Consider the following 17,690-nt stretch of genomic DNA (forward strand, 5'->3'; position numbering starts at 1 on the left):
GTCAGGGCTTAAAGTGGGCCATGTTTTTATTTGATATGTTTTTGGGACAACACCTGAACGACTGCAGGTGTCTGGAAGTTGTGTTAGCGCTACTTTAGCATCTAGCTAGCCCTGCTGAAGAGCAGCGAGCATAAAGGGACGAACGTTTTTGAAGTGTCAGCTAATTTCAAATGCAGCGTTTCTATCAGCTCAACAAACATCAGCAAACACACAAACTGTTTGTGTGCAGTTTGTCTCACAGTGTGTTGCAGCTAAAGGTCCAGCTGCTGTATTTCACAGGGAGAGAAAAGAAAGAAAAGCTGCTGTAGGAGAGGAACCCAAGTTTTGGCATCGCTCTGAAAACTATCGCTGATCCTTTTACTCGCTGGCTTTCAAATAAAAGCTGAAATGAAATTTGTGGCGTTTGCAGGATCGAATCAATCACACAGGATCAGGGGATAAGACAGCAGAGCAGCTGATTTTACACCTGAAGATAAAACTGTAATGTTAGAAACATATGAAGATATTACACACACAATACAGACTGCAGCTCAGACAGCTGCTGGACAGATGTGTGTGTGTGTGTGTGTGTGTGAGTACTGTAACTCCTTTATTTCACACAGACAGCTTCAGCATTTGTTCTGCTTTCTCTGCTTTTATTTGAATGTAACAGAAAAACACGACTAGAATTTCCACAAACGTGTTTACAGGCTGACTTTAATGTGTTTCTGCACATGCTTGTCCTCTGGTCATGTGATCATGTGGTTTGTAGGAACGCTCCTCTTCCTCAGAGGATCCACCTGTGCTTCCTCTCCTCTCTCCTCCACCTGTTACAGTGAGGGAACGTCCTCCATGATGGAGGAGCTGCTGGAAAGTGCTGAGAGTTTCCTCCAGAGTGAGACCTCTGTCACAGTTCAGAGGATCTACGGCAGCAGAGAGCTTCATGGACACTAAAAGTCTCAAACACACAACAACAACATCACACTGACTCCACTCTGATCACTGATCAATAATCAAAGAACACACAGATCAAACTGATTGATCAGCCATCAGAGGAGTCGGATCAATGGAGCTGCTTCTGTTCCTGATGTCCCCTGTTTGATCCTGGACCTGAACTCTCCCTGCAGAGGAGACACAACACAGTCAGACACACACACACACACACACACGCACACACACACACATACACACACACGCACACACACACACACACGCACACACATGCACACACACACACACACACAGACACACAAGTGACGGGTTTTCAAGGTGATAATTGCTCCACTAACAGTGAGACATGGATTCTTTTTTATTCATTGTTGTTGGATTTTTATTGTTGTAGCCCTGGCTATATAAGTAGCTCATTATTTAAATTTGTTCATTAAAATTGATAGTTAGCTGCAAATGTTTAATGTGTTCAAGAATGTATACAAATGCCTGCAAAGTATGTGATGTGTGTCAGTTAAATGCACAACCTTTTTATTGGTATTTTGAGGTTTATGTCATTATTTTTGATATGGTATTGATATGTACTACAGCTCCAGTGAACCCTGAAGTAGTCTCAGGTAGAGGGGTGGGAGTAAGTGGGGAGCCGTGTGCTGCAGGAAGCGAGAGAGACGAGAGCTGAACAGCGTCGAGTGAACGCAGAGTTCATAGAAGGCGACAGACGTATTTTCGGGTTGACGGATAGTTAACTGGAGTCGAGAACTGTTGTACCCTACTGTGAGGTAAATGTGAATTTTGTCTGACACTTGTACCCAATGTTATTGTGTAAAACGGGCTAACTGCTAACCGCGATAAGCCGCTAGCACAACTGCTAACATAGCCGCTAGCGTAGCCGAGCATATTCGCTAAGCTCTTGTTCTGCTCTGTTTTATTGATTAAGCTAATGCTAAGATTGAATGTTATGGCATGTGAACTGGCATTTAGCGGGGTTGTGTGATTCAGTAGGAGGAGACGGACGTCTTGCTGGCGTGTCAGAGACGTCCCTTCTGCTGGTGTGCTGAAGTTATGTGTTCACGTGGGACTACGTGGAAAGGACGACTGTGAGTGCTGCTGCCGCGGCCTGCTGGTAGCCGTGACCCAGTTTCCCCGCTATCCCCTTGAACGGCCTGGAGGTGTGAGTACTGTTGTTTGCACGTGCTTTTTTTTTTTACTGCTTGGCAACAAGTGAAGCGGCCATATTGTTTTAGGTCCCAACGCACCCGAGCCACGACTCAGGCCTGCAACGAGGGGCTTGCTAGCAGAAAGACTGTAGCACTTGAGGTGTGTGTGTGTTTGGTGAGAGTGCGTGTGGGCCCACAATATTATTTGATTATTTTGTTTCTGTTGAGGTAGATACCTCACCATTGTTTAACAAACTTTATTGATTTTACTTATTTTCTTTTGTGTTGTTAATGAATCATTCACTAAAGTGGAGTTAACGTTATAATTGACCTGCTTGTGTGTGGTTTGTTTCCATATAGTTTAGTTTTATTGCATATTTAATACCATAAGCATTAAAAAGGGAGTATCAGTAGGAAAGTAACAACAGGAACCCAGCGCCCCTCTCAATAGAACGTGGGACGGGTGTTACATTGTGCTGGCTTGTTTCCCCTGATGCGTGTGAGGCTGTGAGTCAGCTGAAGATTGTTTACTCCCGTGAGGAGCTGCTACAACTTAACGTCTCGTATGGTGGTAAAGACCTTACTTCATGTATGCCGGATTTTATACGGAGAGATTTTAACAGAACAAGTGACAAAAGGAAAAGAGGGAGACTCAGAGGTGTCAAATTGCGTCTGAGGAGACAACAGGTTGGACTCCCCTGGCCTCTGTAGCCTCTGTAGACGAAGGTTTCTAGTTCAAAGAAAACAGTTTTGTCTCTGCTGCCGTCACTAAACACAATAAGAACTGTTTTATTTGATTCATCTTGATCTATATTGTTTTTTATTGCTTGTGTAATAATCAAATGTGTTTGTCAGGGTTTAATGGGTGGGTGTGTGTTTTGTGAGGGGATGCCAAATGTTATAATTATTTCCATAAAGCCAATTTATCTATGGGTATAAATAAAGTAAACGTGAACCCTTAGGTAAAATTTAGACTGACTGTAACCCTGACAGTAAAACCACATTTGACTTAAAACTTGTTGGACCAGACATTTTGTCCCCACGAGTATAGTGCCAATGTTCTGTCCTCACAAAGATGTGTAAACATGTACACACAAACCTCTGACTTTGAGCTGCACTGTCTTCTTTCTAACCACATCTCGATTCCTCACGTAGCATCTGTATTCTCCACTGTCTCTCTCTGTGGGGTGTTTCAGGGTCAGACTGAGGTCTCCAGTTTTCAGCAGGTCTTCATTCATCTTCGTTCGGTCTCTGTAAACCTGGTGCTGTTTGTCAGGCTGGTCAGAGCCGTTCTCATACACGTGGAACGTGTCGAACGCAGATCCACTGAGCGCTCAACACAGACAGCATCGTCAGAAGAAAAGTTGATAAAATAAATTAAAATGTTGTATTGTTCGATACATATACGTACCGAACCGAAAGCACTGTATCGAACGGTTCAATATCGATACGAGTATCGTTTCACCCCTAATAATTAGCTGTAGCTGTTTAACTGCAGGCACATCCCATGTGAGATTCTGGTTTCCTTATCTTGTGAAGGATGTCCACTCTCAGCCTTTTAGGGGCTTGCATATAGTGAACCATTAAAGTTAAGCCGTATACGGGTGAGGGGAGATGACCTTTGGATAACTAGGAAATGTGGTTAAACAGTTGTAAGCATATATTGTGTGGCAGGAAGTCATGTACACACACACACACACACACACACACACACACACACACACACACACACACACACAGTGTTTTAACCCTTTGTGACCATATGGGTGTTACAATGGGTGGCAACGAGTCAGGTTTCTGCACTCTTTTTGTCTTTTCTGTCACTTTTCCACCTTCTCAACACCCTCTTTACATGTCAGTACATTTACACCTCTATCTGTCATCACACTAACCTGCTGTAATCCTTTCAGCTGGAGCTTCTTTGTAGACACGTCCCTACATTGCAGCCTGATTACAATGCAGACAGTCGGCTACAGTGTGGCTGGGTTTCCTTTCTTAACGTCCTTTGCTATAAAATACCAGGATGTTAGGCTAAGGCTGAGTCGCTCCATAATATGAGCCGCGGCCCGGAAAGTACAAAGATGGAATATTGTTTGTTGTTCTGGAGATTTCCCATGAAATAACCCAGCACTTAAAATGACTGACGCTGTACTTAAATGTACTTACAGTGTAATTATTTTATTCTTTCTGTACAAAACCTACTTGTTACACAAACTTACAGGTAACTACAGGCTACTTGAGCCTTATTTGCAGGTCGTGTTATAAAGTGTTACTGAAACAGCTGCTGACCAAAGTGATGCACATTTAAATGAGTCAAAGTCCTGAAATAATTCAACAGATTAAAAACAAACATAAAATGAGAAACCATGAGTGAAACAAACAGTATGGTGGTGCTGATCATTGTTGCCTCACAGCAACAAGTTCCTGAGGTCATTTCCACCACCTGAGTGGGGCCTTTCCCCCGACACTCCTCTCTGTGTGCTGGGATAAGGAGAAGAGGAAGAGGATGGAGGGTGTTGAAGGTCTCTAATGTTGCGTGGGTCTTTGTTCCACAGTTTAGGAGCAGCTGCAAAGCCCTGATCTCCTCTGTGTTTGAACCTGATCTGGAGACAGTGAGAACCAATAACTGAGGGCAAAATAAGGACACTGAAACTAAAAGCAGTCTACAGGGACGACTTTATGTTAAAAACACCAAAGCATGAAGCACTGGTGCAGCTGACTCACACAGACTCTCCTCCACACTGTCCTCAGTTATAAAGTGCTTTACAAACACAAACATTATGACTAACAGCTGGATTTTCCTGTTTCAGTGCAGCGAACTAACAATGAGCCAACAAGGCCTCACGTAACATCAGTCAGTGAGAGTTTCACTGTTGCAGCAGCTCTGTTCACTCACACTTATTAATATTAATGCTCATTACAAATGTTACAGCAGCTGATGCACAAATCTTTGTCTGTGTTAATAAAGTTGGATCAGTTCAAACAGTTTGTTGCTCTGCACTTGAAAGCAGCAGTTTTTCTAATGCACCACCTTCATGTTTCCTTCATATTTGAATCCCCCTGTAGATACTGACAGGTAACCATGTCACACAGAGCTCAAGCCTTTGAATCCAGCTGTGATTGTTGATTTTCTATTGAATGGACTTTTTCAAATCCAGCTGTAGGCCTGTGTTTGTGAACTCATTAACAGCTGTTTATTTAGAGATACGTGGTCCTCACAGGACAGCCACTACAAACATATGATTTTATAGAATATGATGCATTACTGCAGATTCAACACAATAGAAAGGATTTGAAATGAGCTCAGCCTTAAACATGTGCAGCAGTAATATTGATCCATAGAACACTGATGGGAACATTGTTCTGCACAATAAGTACTTTGACTTTTCATACTTTATGTACAATTTGCCAGTACTGCAGTTTTGTGTGTAGTGAGGTGTTTTCATGGTGTTTTCTTGGTGCTTTTACTAAAGGAACGCTTCTATCAAATTCTTCCAAATGTTGTCAAACTGAGCTGTGTGATGAAGTGAGTGTGACAGAAACACTCAGACTGTGTTTCTCTGCTTCATCAAGTCAAATCTGGTCCTCAGAGACTGAATAAAGTCCTGTCCCACTAACAGCAGCTCCAACAGTCTGTTCACTGCTTTCTTCCTGTCAGTCTTCATCTTTCTGCTGCGTCTCCTCTTCACACTGACCACTTTCTATCTAACAGTGAGCCCCCAGTGAAGCAGCAGCATTCAGCCTGTTAGAGTCAACACAAATGTCTCCATCCAAGCTCATGTTGTCCTTTGTTGTCCTCTCAGTCCCCCAGGTGGAGGTGGATTCAGGGGTGGAGTCTGTCCAGCTGCCCTTCAACACCACACTTCACCTGCCTGAAGACGCTAATGTGGAGTGGATGGACGAATACGACAGCAAGGTCCACGTGTTTGAGAACGGCTCTGACCAGCCTGAAGAACAAGAACAGGATTACAGAGACCGAATGAAGATGAATGAAGACCTGCTGAAAACTGGAGACCTCAGTCTGACCCTGAAATACCCCACAGATGGAGACAACTCCACCTACACCTGCACCGTCTACAGCAGGGAGGGAAACATCCTGCTGAAGAAACAAGTGGAGCTGAAAGTCAGAGGTCAGTGCTGTAGATACAGGTCAAAGGTCAGAGGTCATGCAGGAGTTTATTCTCTAAAAGCTTTTAGTTTGAATCTATTTTCAGTTCATTCAAATAAAATAAATTCTTTGATGTTTTGATCTAAAAACCAAAAATGTCAGGCGGAGCAACTGTGTGTTTAAATGAACAGACTAAGAAGACCATTAAAATGATCCTAACTTCAAAATAAAAGCCTCTGGCATGATTTGAGTTTGGATCAAATCAATAGTTTTGTTAGTTTAGTCCAAATCAGTGTAAATGTATAAATATCAATAGTTTTAAAGCTGCTGAGATCATTCAAACACTTTGATCCAGTCATTTGGATGTTGTCACATGTCAGGGTGGAGCAGCCATAAATATGAGGCTTTTATTGTGAAAATGCTGAGTGTGATGATCCAGAGGAGCCCATGGGGTGTTTGTGGCTGGATGCAAAGGTTTGTAGCTCTCCTTGTAAAGAGAAAGAGCTTGAAGCTACAGAGGAGCGTCTGCAGAAGAAGACAGGGGAAAGAGGAAGAAGCTGAGGCCGCTGGAGAAAAGACAGGAAAAGGAAATGAGCTTTATTTGTTGGAGGCCGTTTGTTCATCACACTGAAATATTCCCACTTTAGAGACAGGAAACAAAGTGAAGTGTGGATTGATGTTTGTCTCCATGATTTGGGCCCTGGAAGCATTTCTTCATCTCCCACTTTAAGACATATTAATGTCAGCCTCACACGTCTCACAGTGGACAGATTTCTATTTCTAGATGATCTTTGGAGGATTTTCATGTGTTTCTCTGCTGTCACAGCTCTTTGTGATATTTGAGCGCAGCTGTAATGTTTGTGTGGTTAAAGCCACCAGACTCCACTGACAAAAACTCTCATTTTAGCCGGAGAACACGGGGCTGCTGTGGGACTTTGTGTTTGCAAAGATTTCTATTGGAGGCATGTTTGCCTTTATTATATAGGTGCAGAGAGTAGACAGGAAAGTGGGGAGAGAGTGAGGGACACACAGGCACCTGTAGTAAGCCCCGCCTTCAGCCCACCTGCTCAGCCAGGTGAGCTATAGCGCTGCTTTAACATGTTGGTGTGATTGAGAGTGAATGAAAGTGAGTGATGGAGGCAGCAGGAAACTAACAGGCTGTTTGTTCTGAGAGGTCACATGACAGTTTTTCTCAGTCTGATGGATTTGATGAGACCATGAGAGCGGCTTCAGTTCCTCATCAGAAAGAGTCTGACAGAAGCTCCTCCCTCTATACCCCAGTAGACTTCTATTAGACTGCTCCAGATTCCTGAGAGTTCACACAGAAAACTTTACAAACAGCCAAAGAAAAACTATTGAAAAGCTTCAGGATCATAAAGAGCTCTTTCACAGCACATATGAGCCATTAAGAAGTGCACATTTGTGTTTTCCACAGTCCATCATCCAATAATATCAAAGGACAAACTGTGAGGGAAAAAGCCTTCAGCTCTTTTTGAATGAAGCAAAAAGACTTTGGTCCTGAGAGATGGTTCAAAACACAATTCAGACCTACCAAAGTATTATTTGTGCCAAACACATGAAGCCTTCAACTGACAACCAGAGGTGTAGTGCTATTTGTTGAAGCAGCCCAGCGCACCGTGTGCCATGGAAGCACAAGTTTCCAGAGATGATTGGACTGTGAGCAGAAATGATCCATGTTGGACTGAATTTAAGAACAGATCATAAAGTCCTCTGTGTGCCCAGCCCGTCTGTCTGAGCATCTTCATCAGTGTGCAGCTGATCTACAGCTAATGTGCTGATTGATGAGCAGCCTGTTCATGGTGATGATGAGAAACAGATTGGATTCAAAGCACAAATGAGTGTGTGAAAAAGGAGCAGCAGCCATGATAGAGCGAGTCATCTGCTGACAGAAATAGTGGAGTGAAGGATTTGTGCAGCGTTTCTCTGTGAAAACAGCTGATTCAGATCAATGAGAGGAGGATGAAGGAGAAGCAGCATGTTTCTGATAGAAGGATCACTGCTGTGCTACAAACTGCTGGAAGTAGAAGAAGTCAGAGCAGTCGATAACATGAAGTTACAGAGTAACTGTCAAAGGAAAGAAGGGAGAGGACGAGAAACATTTGTTCAGTGTCAGAATCAGATGTCAGAAAAATACAGGAAGCTCATACAGCGCTTAGAGAAGATGATTCTACCATTGCATCTGTAATAAAGTGTACAGACAAATGGACACATGAGAGGCTATGAAAGTAACTTTGAAGGCAGCAGAGACGTGTTTGCTCTCAGAGACGTGTCATGTTAATAAGAGACTGGGGGAGGACCAGGAGAGAGGACAGGCTGGTTATTGTACACTGGGACAGTTTAAGCTCAGCTTTTACAGCCCATGTAGCAGACTGTCATCAGAACCAGTGGATGAAACCAGTGCAGTGAAAATAATGTGGTGTGGGGATTTTAATGGTCACAGTGAGCAGAGCAGTCAGTGAAGAATGAATGAAGTTAAAGAAGCTGTACAAGAGTAGATATTAGAGCAGGGACAGAGTCAGCAGCTGATCTCAGGATGGTCTCAGATTGGCTGTCAGGTGTTTGTTGATGGCAGGAAGTCACAGACACTCTTGCAGGAAGTGACCTCACTCCTGTAAGGATGAGACAGAGCTGAGTGTAGAGGAGCGATACAGGGGGTGATGAAGTGGTGTTTCAGTGCTGCTGACTGGAGGACATTCAGATTTGTTAGTAAACTGTACAAAGTGATGTGAGTGTTGATGATTTAAGTTGTTCTGTTTGTAACGCTGATTTAGAAGCAGCAAAGCAGGCGATGAGGAAGAAAGGAGGGAAGGTCACAAACAAAGTGTGATTAAAGATCTGTGGAGGTCTGTAGCTCAGCTGTAGGGGAGGGTGGAGCAGTGACAGTGGAGGCTGGTGAAGTCACAGCAGTGAAAGATCAATATAGTTCAGATAATATTAGTGAGGAAAACAGTTATTGAATATCAGGAGTTATTACAGCAGTGTTGGGGAGTAACTGAATACATGTACCAGCGTTACCTATTTAAAATACAAAATATGAGTATTCTGTTACAGTTACCGTTTAAATAGGTGGTAATGAGAATACAGTTACTTTGTTGAAATAATGGATTACACGCGGTCTTTACCTGTTTCATATGTTAGGCTATGCTCTCTCTAGTTTTGGTAATTCCACGCTGGTGGAAACCCAAACAAAACACGATTAAGAGGCTTAATGTCTGTGTCTCAATCTCACTGCCCATGTCACCTCTGCTTGCAGCTGCATGATGACGTGAAGAAACATTTTTTAAAATTATTATTCAAAAAATTATTGAATATGAAGGCAAAAGGCAGAGTGTTACAGGCATCGCCCTAAAGAATGCAGCCTGATGGGCAGTGTAGTCCGTGCTGCAGGGAGAACGGTCATACCCATTATGTGTCTGTGAGCGAGGGAGGGAGAAAAAGGAAAAGTACGAGCTGTCATCGAGCAGAAACGGGAGCTGGAAGCATGTAAATATAATAATAACCACTGCAGCCAAGAAGAGAGCCTGACGAGCCCAGTTGTAAGTAAGCTATTAAGACTCGACTGTACACCGTGTTCGTGTTTTCCTCTGAAACAATAAGTTCTGTTGGAGCAGCCTTTCAACGCCTCTCTCTGTCTCTGCTAGCAAAGTTGACCCAGACAACAAAGTAAAGCTAGTTTTCGGCTACGAGCCGACACAGAACCCACCGTATTAGCCAGAGGTCCCTTTACTACGGTTCAAGCCTCGGACCTGTTTTATATACGCGTGAAACAGTTTTCTATACGAGATCGCTGCAAAAAGTGCAGCCTTGCCTAATGTCCACCTACTGTTACTCATTTATATTAAGATTTAAACATCTAGTTGGTGTTGGTATGGCAAGTAACCTTCAGTAATAGTAATAAATCACAGCAATAGTACATTCATGTAGTTGTAAAAAGAATGATAATATATTAAATAATCCAAAGTATTCAGAATACGTTACTGTCATTGAGTAACGTATTGGAATACGTTACAAAATACATTTTGGGACATGTATTCTGTTGTTATATCAGGTCAAATCATCTCTAAAGATATTTTATTAGAATATCACAGAGTTTGGGAGGGTGGGAAACTTCCACAGAGCTGGAAGGAAGCAGTGATTGTACCAACATGAAACCAGGAAATGGCAGGCCGAGGGATACAGAGACCGAACGAAGATGAATGAAGACCTGCTGAAAACTGGAGACCTCAGTCTGACTCTGAAACAGCCCACAGAGAGAGACAGTGGAAGATATGGATGTGTAGTCTATGGGAAGGATAGAGGATCTCAGAGGGAAAACTGTGCAGCTCAAAGTCAAAGGTTTGTTTATCTGCGTGTGTGTGTGTGTGTGTGTGTGTGTGTGTGTGTGTGTGTGTGTGTGTGTGTGTGTGTGTGTGTGTGTGTGTGTCTCTGACTGTGTTGTGTCTCCTCTGCAGGGAGAGTTCAGGTCCAGGATCAAACAGGGGACATCAGGAACAGAAGCAGCTCCATTGATCCGACTCCTCTGATGGCTGATCGATCAGTTTGATCTGTGTGTTCTTTGATTATTGATCAGTGATGTCAGAGTGGAGTCAGTGTGATGTTGTTGTTGTGTGTTTGAGACTTTTAGTGTCCATGAAGGTCTCTGCTGCCGTAGATCCTCTGAACTGTGACAGAGGTCTCACTCTGGAGGAAACTCTCAGCACTTTCCAGCAGCTCCTCCATCATGGAGGACGTTCCCTCACTGTAACAGGTGGAGGAGAGAGGAGAGGAAGCACAGGTGGATCCTCTGAGGAAGAGGAGGGTTCCTACAAACCACATGATCACATGACCAGAGGACAAGCATGTGCAGAAACACATTAAAGTCAGCCTGTAAACACGTTTGTGGAAATTCTAGTCGTGTTTTTCTGTTACATTCAAATTAAAGCTGAGAAAGCAGAACAAATGCTGAAGCTGTCTGTGTGAAATAAAGGAGTTAAAGTACTCACACACACACACACACACACACACACACACACACACTCTGTGAAAAGATTTTACTTTATTACCTTTATGTTTAGCTTTATTTGAATTGCACAGTAATGCCTGTACATGGCGTGTCAGCAAATTCTTTAGCTGGAGCAAAGTGATCACATGAGGAAGTTGCTTAAGTTAGACAACACCCACATGTATTGTTTTAACCCACTACAAGATCGTTAATCAACTTGTCCATCTTCGTCTTGCAAGGTTGCATCCTGTGCAGCCTTGTATGCAAGCAGCAGATAAGAAGTTGTTTTTTCCTAACTTGTACTCCACCCATGAGTGTTACGTGAGAGGACAGTATATAATAAACTCTGAGTGAATGCCTGGCGGGCTTTGCCTACACTTTCTGTAGTCGACGGAACGTGTCAGGCAATCGTCCATGTACATGAATTAACTCTGGGCCCCTGATTCTTTGCTTTCCTGAGGTTTTCCTCCTTACATTTCTTGGTCCTCCGAGTCGGAGCTGGAAAAAGCAACTCAATTGTTGTGACTCCAAACCAGAGATCTACGCTGTATCCTGACGTCATTGGGACCCCGCACGGAGGTTTTTTGACACCCTCCTCCATGGAAGGAGTGGCCGGTGTTCTTATCAGTGGTCCACGACGCTGGGATCCAGTGAAAGACCTCAAACATAGACGGAGAGATCTTGGAAAGGTAATGAATCCACTCAATCACACTCGCGTAAAACAGAAATAGGTTTCACCCGCCGAAAGGGTTTGACAGTCTAATCCACTGTACGGATTTTAAAAAATACGTGTAATAAGGTTAACCCACTGTAAGAGCTCATAGGACTAATCCGCCGAAAGGATTGTAAAGTAAAACACGTTAAAGGTCTCACCCGCTGTAAGGGTTTAGGAGTGATCCGCCGTAAGGATCTGCGCGACTGTGTATAAATGTCTGTTTTCTGTGTGTTGGAAGTAAGTGATTTTTAACTGCTTCCATTGTTATTGTCTTTTTATTTACTGTAAGGAGCTCAAGTACTGGTGACAAAGGGGAAAGGTTGGGTTTCATCCCATAAAACTGACACCGCTTCCTGATTAGCAGGAAGTAGAAGGGCGTGTCAGCAACCACCCCCGCGTCTCGTGCCAGAGACGGCTCTGCAGTTGTGTGATAATGGGTAATCAGCCCACCAAACTCACTGCTGACGAGCAGTGAAAAATGTCCAGGCGCCGGACAAATTAGTGTTTATACATGGAGATCAAAGTAGTTTAAAGTAGTTTAAAAAGGGTTGGAAACAGACCCGACTGAATAATGAAAAATAAACGAACGGCAAAATTAAATTACAACTTATCTTTAATGTATTCATACTAATAATAGCAAGGATAACAACCTGTAAACTGGTGTTAATGATGAAATAATATTAATATGAAGAGACACCTCAGTCAGTTATGATGTGAGGTGGATAATTGTTGAAAGTAATCTGCATTAAGCTTAGGGTTGCTCAAATTCAGTACAATGACATATGAAGTAAAATAGGTAAATATTTGAACTAATTAAGTGCATAGAGGCACTTGACCTGCTTGAAAACTTGTCATCCTGGATGAGACTTTGCTGAGATACAGAGCAAACCTATAATAACAACTAATATGCTGAACCCTGTATGAAACAGCTGAAAACTACATGACGGAGAAGCTGAATTGAATATGAAAGTGCAAGTCTTTGCCACTGTGGGCAAAGCACGCAACCACTGTGTGAGGTTGCGTTGTGGTCTCTTCTGAGCTGATGAGCAAGCTACACATTATCAGATCAGGAGCTGGCTGAGAACTCATCAAAGAGAGGGAAACAGAATTATGATAACTGTGATAACTGGAGTGTGCAGAGTTTCCATGAGCAGTTTTCCTGCATCTTGACTCATGTGTGTAGAGAGTTCATAGCATCATGTTTTTGTTTATTTGTTTTGGTGGGTTGAAAAATAGTTAAATAAACTTGTGATCATATTTATGGATCACGATAGCACATGCCATTGGCCAAATGATTTATTTACGCAGATGAAAAAAGTGAGTGTGAATGTGTCTGACGTCACAGTGTCTTTGTGCGCTGTGTAAAAGTAATTGCCTCTGATTGTGAGAGCGGTGATTCTGCAGGTCACCAGCTATTAAAAAAAAAAAAAAAAAAGAGTAAAAAAGAGACAAAATTTACATTGTAGATGAAAAATAATCATAGGAAAAAGGTTTTGTGTTGCTCAGCCAAGAGTAACTACAATCTCATTTTCTGCTTTTAAGAAAGGACTGTTCACAAAAACAGAGAGAGAGAGATGTGTGTTGATTAAGCAGTGATAATAATAATGAAAATGTCTTAGTTTGTCACTTTCAGGTGAAAAGCAGACCTGAATCAATTTTCCACATGCAGCGGTCGGAAGAAAGTTATAGTTTAACATCATTAGAAACATTCAGGCCAAGTTTCTGGCTAACTTATTTACAGCTCCATGTGTCTCTCAAACTCACAAGCGAGCTCTCACTCCTCCCTGAAGACAAGGAATGCAGCTCCAAAGAGCAATGACATGGCAGATAAAGAGACAGCAGCAAAGTCCTGAGCAAAGAGTCCCAGCAAGCAGCAGCAGTGTGGACAAACAGCATCAGAGAAGAAGAGCAAACCCATCATCCTGCCTGATTGAATGAATGGCACTGTGTTTCCAACAAGCTGCAAATTCACTGTGCATGTGACAAGAACATTTGAGGAGAACTGAGGAGACTGATGGAGTTTGACATTTGCCACCTTTGGAGTAAAATGGCAAGAAGAGACAGTGAAACACAGGACAAAGCTGAAGGACAACTGCCTGCTATTGGACTGTTGAAGTGGGAGAGGACAACAGAGTGAGAGGAGTGGTGAGAACACATAGGAATTTTGTTTTTAATATGGGAAATCAAAATTTGGGTTAGCAAACCTGGGGAAAACAAAACTGACTGCTTAAGTGGGAAAATTGTGAAGGAGTCTGAAACACTGCAAAAAGAAACATACAAAATCACACACACACAAGCAGAACATGCATTAACCCTACTAACACTTCCAAACACAAGAGAGCTCATGAAGATTAGACAACATCTTGAGCATGTGAGTCTGTTTACCATCTTGTCCAAGTCACTTAGTGTGATGCAAAGATCAGTGGACTCATAGCACATCAGTTACAAATGATTAAATAATAGCAGAGAAATGTGTAGGAAAGGCAGCTTTAAGAACATGCCCTGCTGGAGATGCAGCTCCACAGACGTGCATTAAACCTGCCTAATAACACAAACACATGCAATGAAAATTAGCTTGTTATCTCTCATCAGTGTTAAAATAGTGTGAATTTAACAGACACTTGTTATCAAATGCTGAATTTATCCAATAATTTAAAAAAATTGACTCTCTAGGTTGCAGGACAACAGTTTAACTTCTGTGGGAAAAAAGATTCTGGTTTGACCACCCAGTGATCAGACAATAAATTTAGTTGTTAATATAGTAAATTGGGAGATGCTTTCTGCTTGATTGATGCAGCACAAGTAATTTACTATATGAGGGAAATTCTATTTTTGTGATAACATTTTGAACATGCATTTCTGTTGTCCTGTCATCTTAGTGGGTTAATAGCTGATATGCAAATTAGATGATCGTTCTTAGATTGAGGAAAGGTGACTGAATTCTAGCATGAGTGAATGGGATGTGTTGGAGTTTGTTAGAGTGGAGACTCTAAAACACTGAGTTTCCTGTTTTGATGTGTGAGTGTATCCTGTACCTAGATACACAACTCTGAATACGTCAGAACAAACTTCTTTTGTGAAGTGCATGACAACATGTCACATGTTTTATGATGAAGGGAAAAAGGAAAACTGAATAAAATGGGTGTGTGGCCTAAATGAGTGTGAAGCACAGACCTGTGGATTAAACTCATAGCTAATAACATATTAGGCTTATGTTGTGTGTTGTGCAGCTAATGGTTGGTTTGGAGTGAATCTAGCTGATGATTTTTCTTTTGTTGTGAAGTTGAGCCTACCAATTAGTATGATGGTATGATAAACCATGCTAATGGTTTATCATACCATCATACTAATAACATCATACTAATAACACATCATACTAATAACACATCATACTAATAACACATCATACTAATAACCCAGATCATCATTTGTCTTGTTTCAGTGTGAATGTTTTTCTCCATGTTGGCCTGAGGGTGGAGCTGTTTAGCCTGTGCTGAGTATTTGTCACTATGCTGAGTTGTGGGTGGAGTCAGTGATTGGCTGAAGGTGCCTTCTTTAAAGCGGGAACACTGGCTCAGCTTTCCTACCTCCTTACTCCCAGCTGGACCACGCTGCATCAACAAGTGATTGTCTGTGTGTGGAAGAGTGATGCCATTGCACACACTGTAAATATCTTCTTCAGCTGTGTGGGTGGAGAAGCTTTTCTGTTAGGGAGACGGTGTCCTTCTCACCTTCAGACATGAGATTAGAAAGAGAGAGAGTTCAGATTACAGAGCAGATATGAATGAATGAATCTGTGCTCGTCCTCACGGCTCCTGCATGCTTTTAAAAAAGTGTGTGTTCAGCTCTGATCTCCAATCTGTTCTTTTCTCTCTTTGTTTCCTGGGTTCATGATCATCATCACACCGTCTGAGGCTCCTAAATATCCACGTTTGCTTGTTTCACTTTCACAGTTGAACTCTGGGAGTCAAAGATGTTTCAGCTCCAAACTCACTGAGAGCTCCTCGTTCCCACCACGTGACCAAAAACAACTTTGTGCTCACGTGCTGCATGTGTCTGAGACACTTTAGTTTGAAGGAGACAAACTGCAGACGCAGCATTTCCTGTTCCTGAGTGTAAACCTGAGCATTTGAAATGAGCTCCACAGGGAAAGCTGTAGGTGACAGAGATGCTCACAGACTCACTGACGTTACAGTCTGTCAGCATCACGCAGTATCACAGACACACGGGAAGATTTCATGCAGGTGTGAAACTATGAGGAAGCTGAACGCCTCCTCTTTCCTCAGAAGTGATCTGTGGCAGTCTGCCATCATGTTTGGCTGCACACACTGAATGTGACTCACTGAAAGCTGAACCATGTTTTTGATGATCACACTTTAATTTAACAGCTGAACAATGAACTTTTAGAAAGTGTCAAATCTGACAAACAAACGTTTTTTCTTCATGTTGTTGAAGTTAAAGTTGTTTCAAAGGCGATAGAGCGTTTGTAACTGTGGCCCCCAGACTCTGGACTCCTTTGAGCCGGAGATCTGTGGACTCAGTGGTTTCATTTAACAAGCAGCTAAAATCTTTTTAAACTTGCTTTTGGTTCATTTCTGCTTTTATGTTTTAGCTTTTCTGTGAAGCACTTTGTGATTTTTGTCTTGAAAGGTGCTATACAAATAAAACTTTACTTACTTTACTTAAATAAAACACAGAGTTTAGATTGATTTAAAAATGTCTGTAATCCAGATGATTCCAAACAAAGTGTAAAATAAGAGCAACATGTCATTGAAGCTGTGGCTTCATTTATCACAGTGTCACAAAGAGTTTCCTGTTTTCAGCCTGTCAGCTCTCACAGTGTTATGTTGCACATGTGCTGTGAGTAATAATGTAAATAATAATAATAGAAATGAATAAATAAAGAGATAAACAGCACCAACAGGAGCCTGTAGAGAGTTTCTGGTCTTGCAAAGACAAACATGTTTGTTCCAACAGAACATTCAGATCATAATTCAGATGTGAAAAGCTGTCAGACAGGACAGGTTATATAAACACAGTGTTTAGTTTGTGAGAGCAGGTAAAGGCAAACAACCAGGAATGAACTGTGGGAACCTGATTGGACGCTTTGGATTTCCTGATCTCACAACCACGAGTGCCGAGGTGAATAACAGACTTTTAATTTGCTTCTTAGGAATAAAAACGCTTCCCAAATATTTAATATTCATAAAAATGTAGAAACATCTGGAGCACAGATGTGTAAAGATGCTGTGATATTCAAATCAGAGTCAAAATGAGGAAAGAGGAACAGACGGTTTTCAGATCAGCACACATGACCCTGCAGCAGAGTTCACTATAGTACACGGTGGTTGTAGATGGTGGACTGGAGTAAGAGCACATTTATATGAAAACAAGGAGCACAGGCTGTATGTAGAAGATGGATGAAGCCTCCAGTGACTCACACAGTCCCATCTTAAAGCTTCCAGCCTGGTGTTTTGAAACTGACGAGAGGGAAGCGAGGGGACGCTGACGCAGCAGTAACGTGTCGCTACAGCATGAACATTGTTGTGTTGGAGACCAGAAACCCATCCATCTCTCACCAGAGTGGGCTTGTTTATTTAGAGGTGCAGTTACTGCAACGCTAAGGAAACACTGCCTCCGTCTTTCACACAAAGCCTGGAGTTCCCTGCGTGAGAGCAGGCGTGGACAGACCTGACTGTTGGGAACATATCCACCGACTTCTGAGCGTTGAAGTGTTGACCGGTCTGCAGGCTCAGGCAGCAGCTGACTGTTAGCCTGATG

At 42.4% G+C, this 17,690-nt stretch overlaps 1 long non-coding RNA gene across 1 annotated transcript; it reads right to left on the minus strand.

The window, feature by feature from the left end:
- Positions 1–614: 614 nt before the first annotated feature.
- Positions 615–3,399, minus strand: LOC146521082 (uncharacterized). Its single transcript, XR_014873226.1, has 2 exons — positions 3,184–3,399; positions 615–1,100 (listed from the first exon to the last, which is right to left on the minus strand). It is a non-coding gene; the product is annotated as an uncharacterized LOC146521082 (long non-coding RNA).
- Between the last annotated feature and the right edge of the window lie 14,291 nt (positions 3,400–17,690).

The sequence above is a fragment of the Neolamprologus multifasciatus genome, chromosome 3, assembly GCF_963576455.1.
Source record: "Neolamprologus multifasciatus chromosome 3, fNeoMul1.2, whole genome shotgun sequence".
In the NCBI taxonomy this organism is placed as follows: domain Eukaryota; kingdom Metazoa; phylum Chordata; class Actinopteri; order Cichliformes; family Cichlidae; genus Neolamprologus; species Neolamprologus multifasciatus.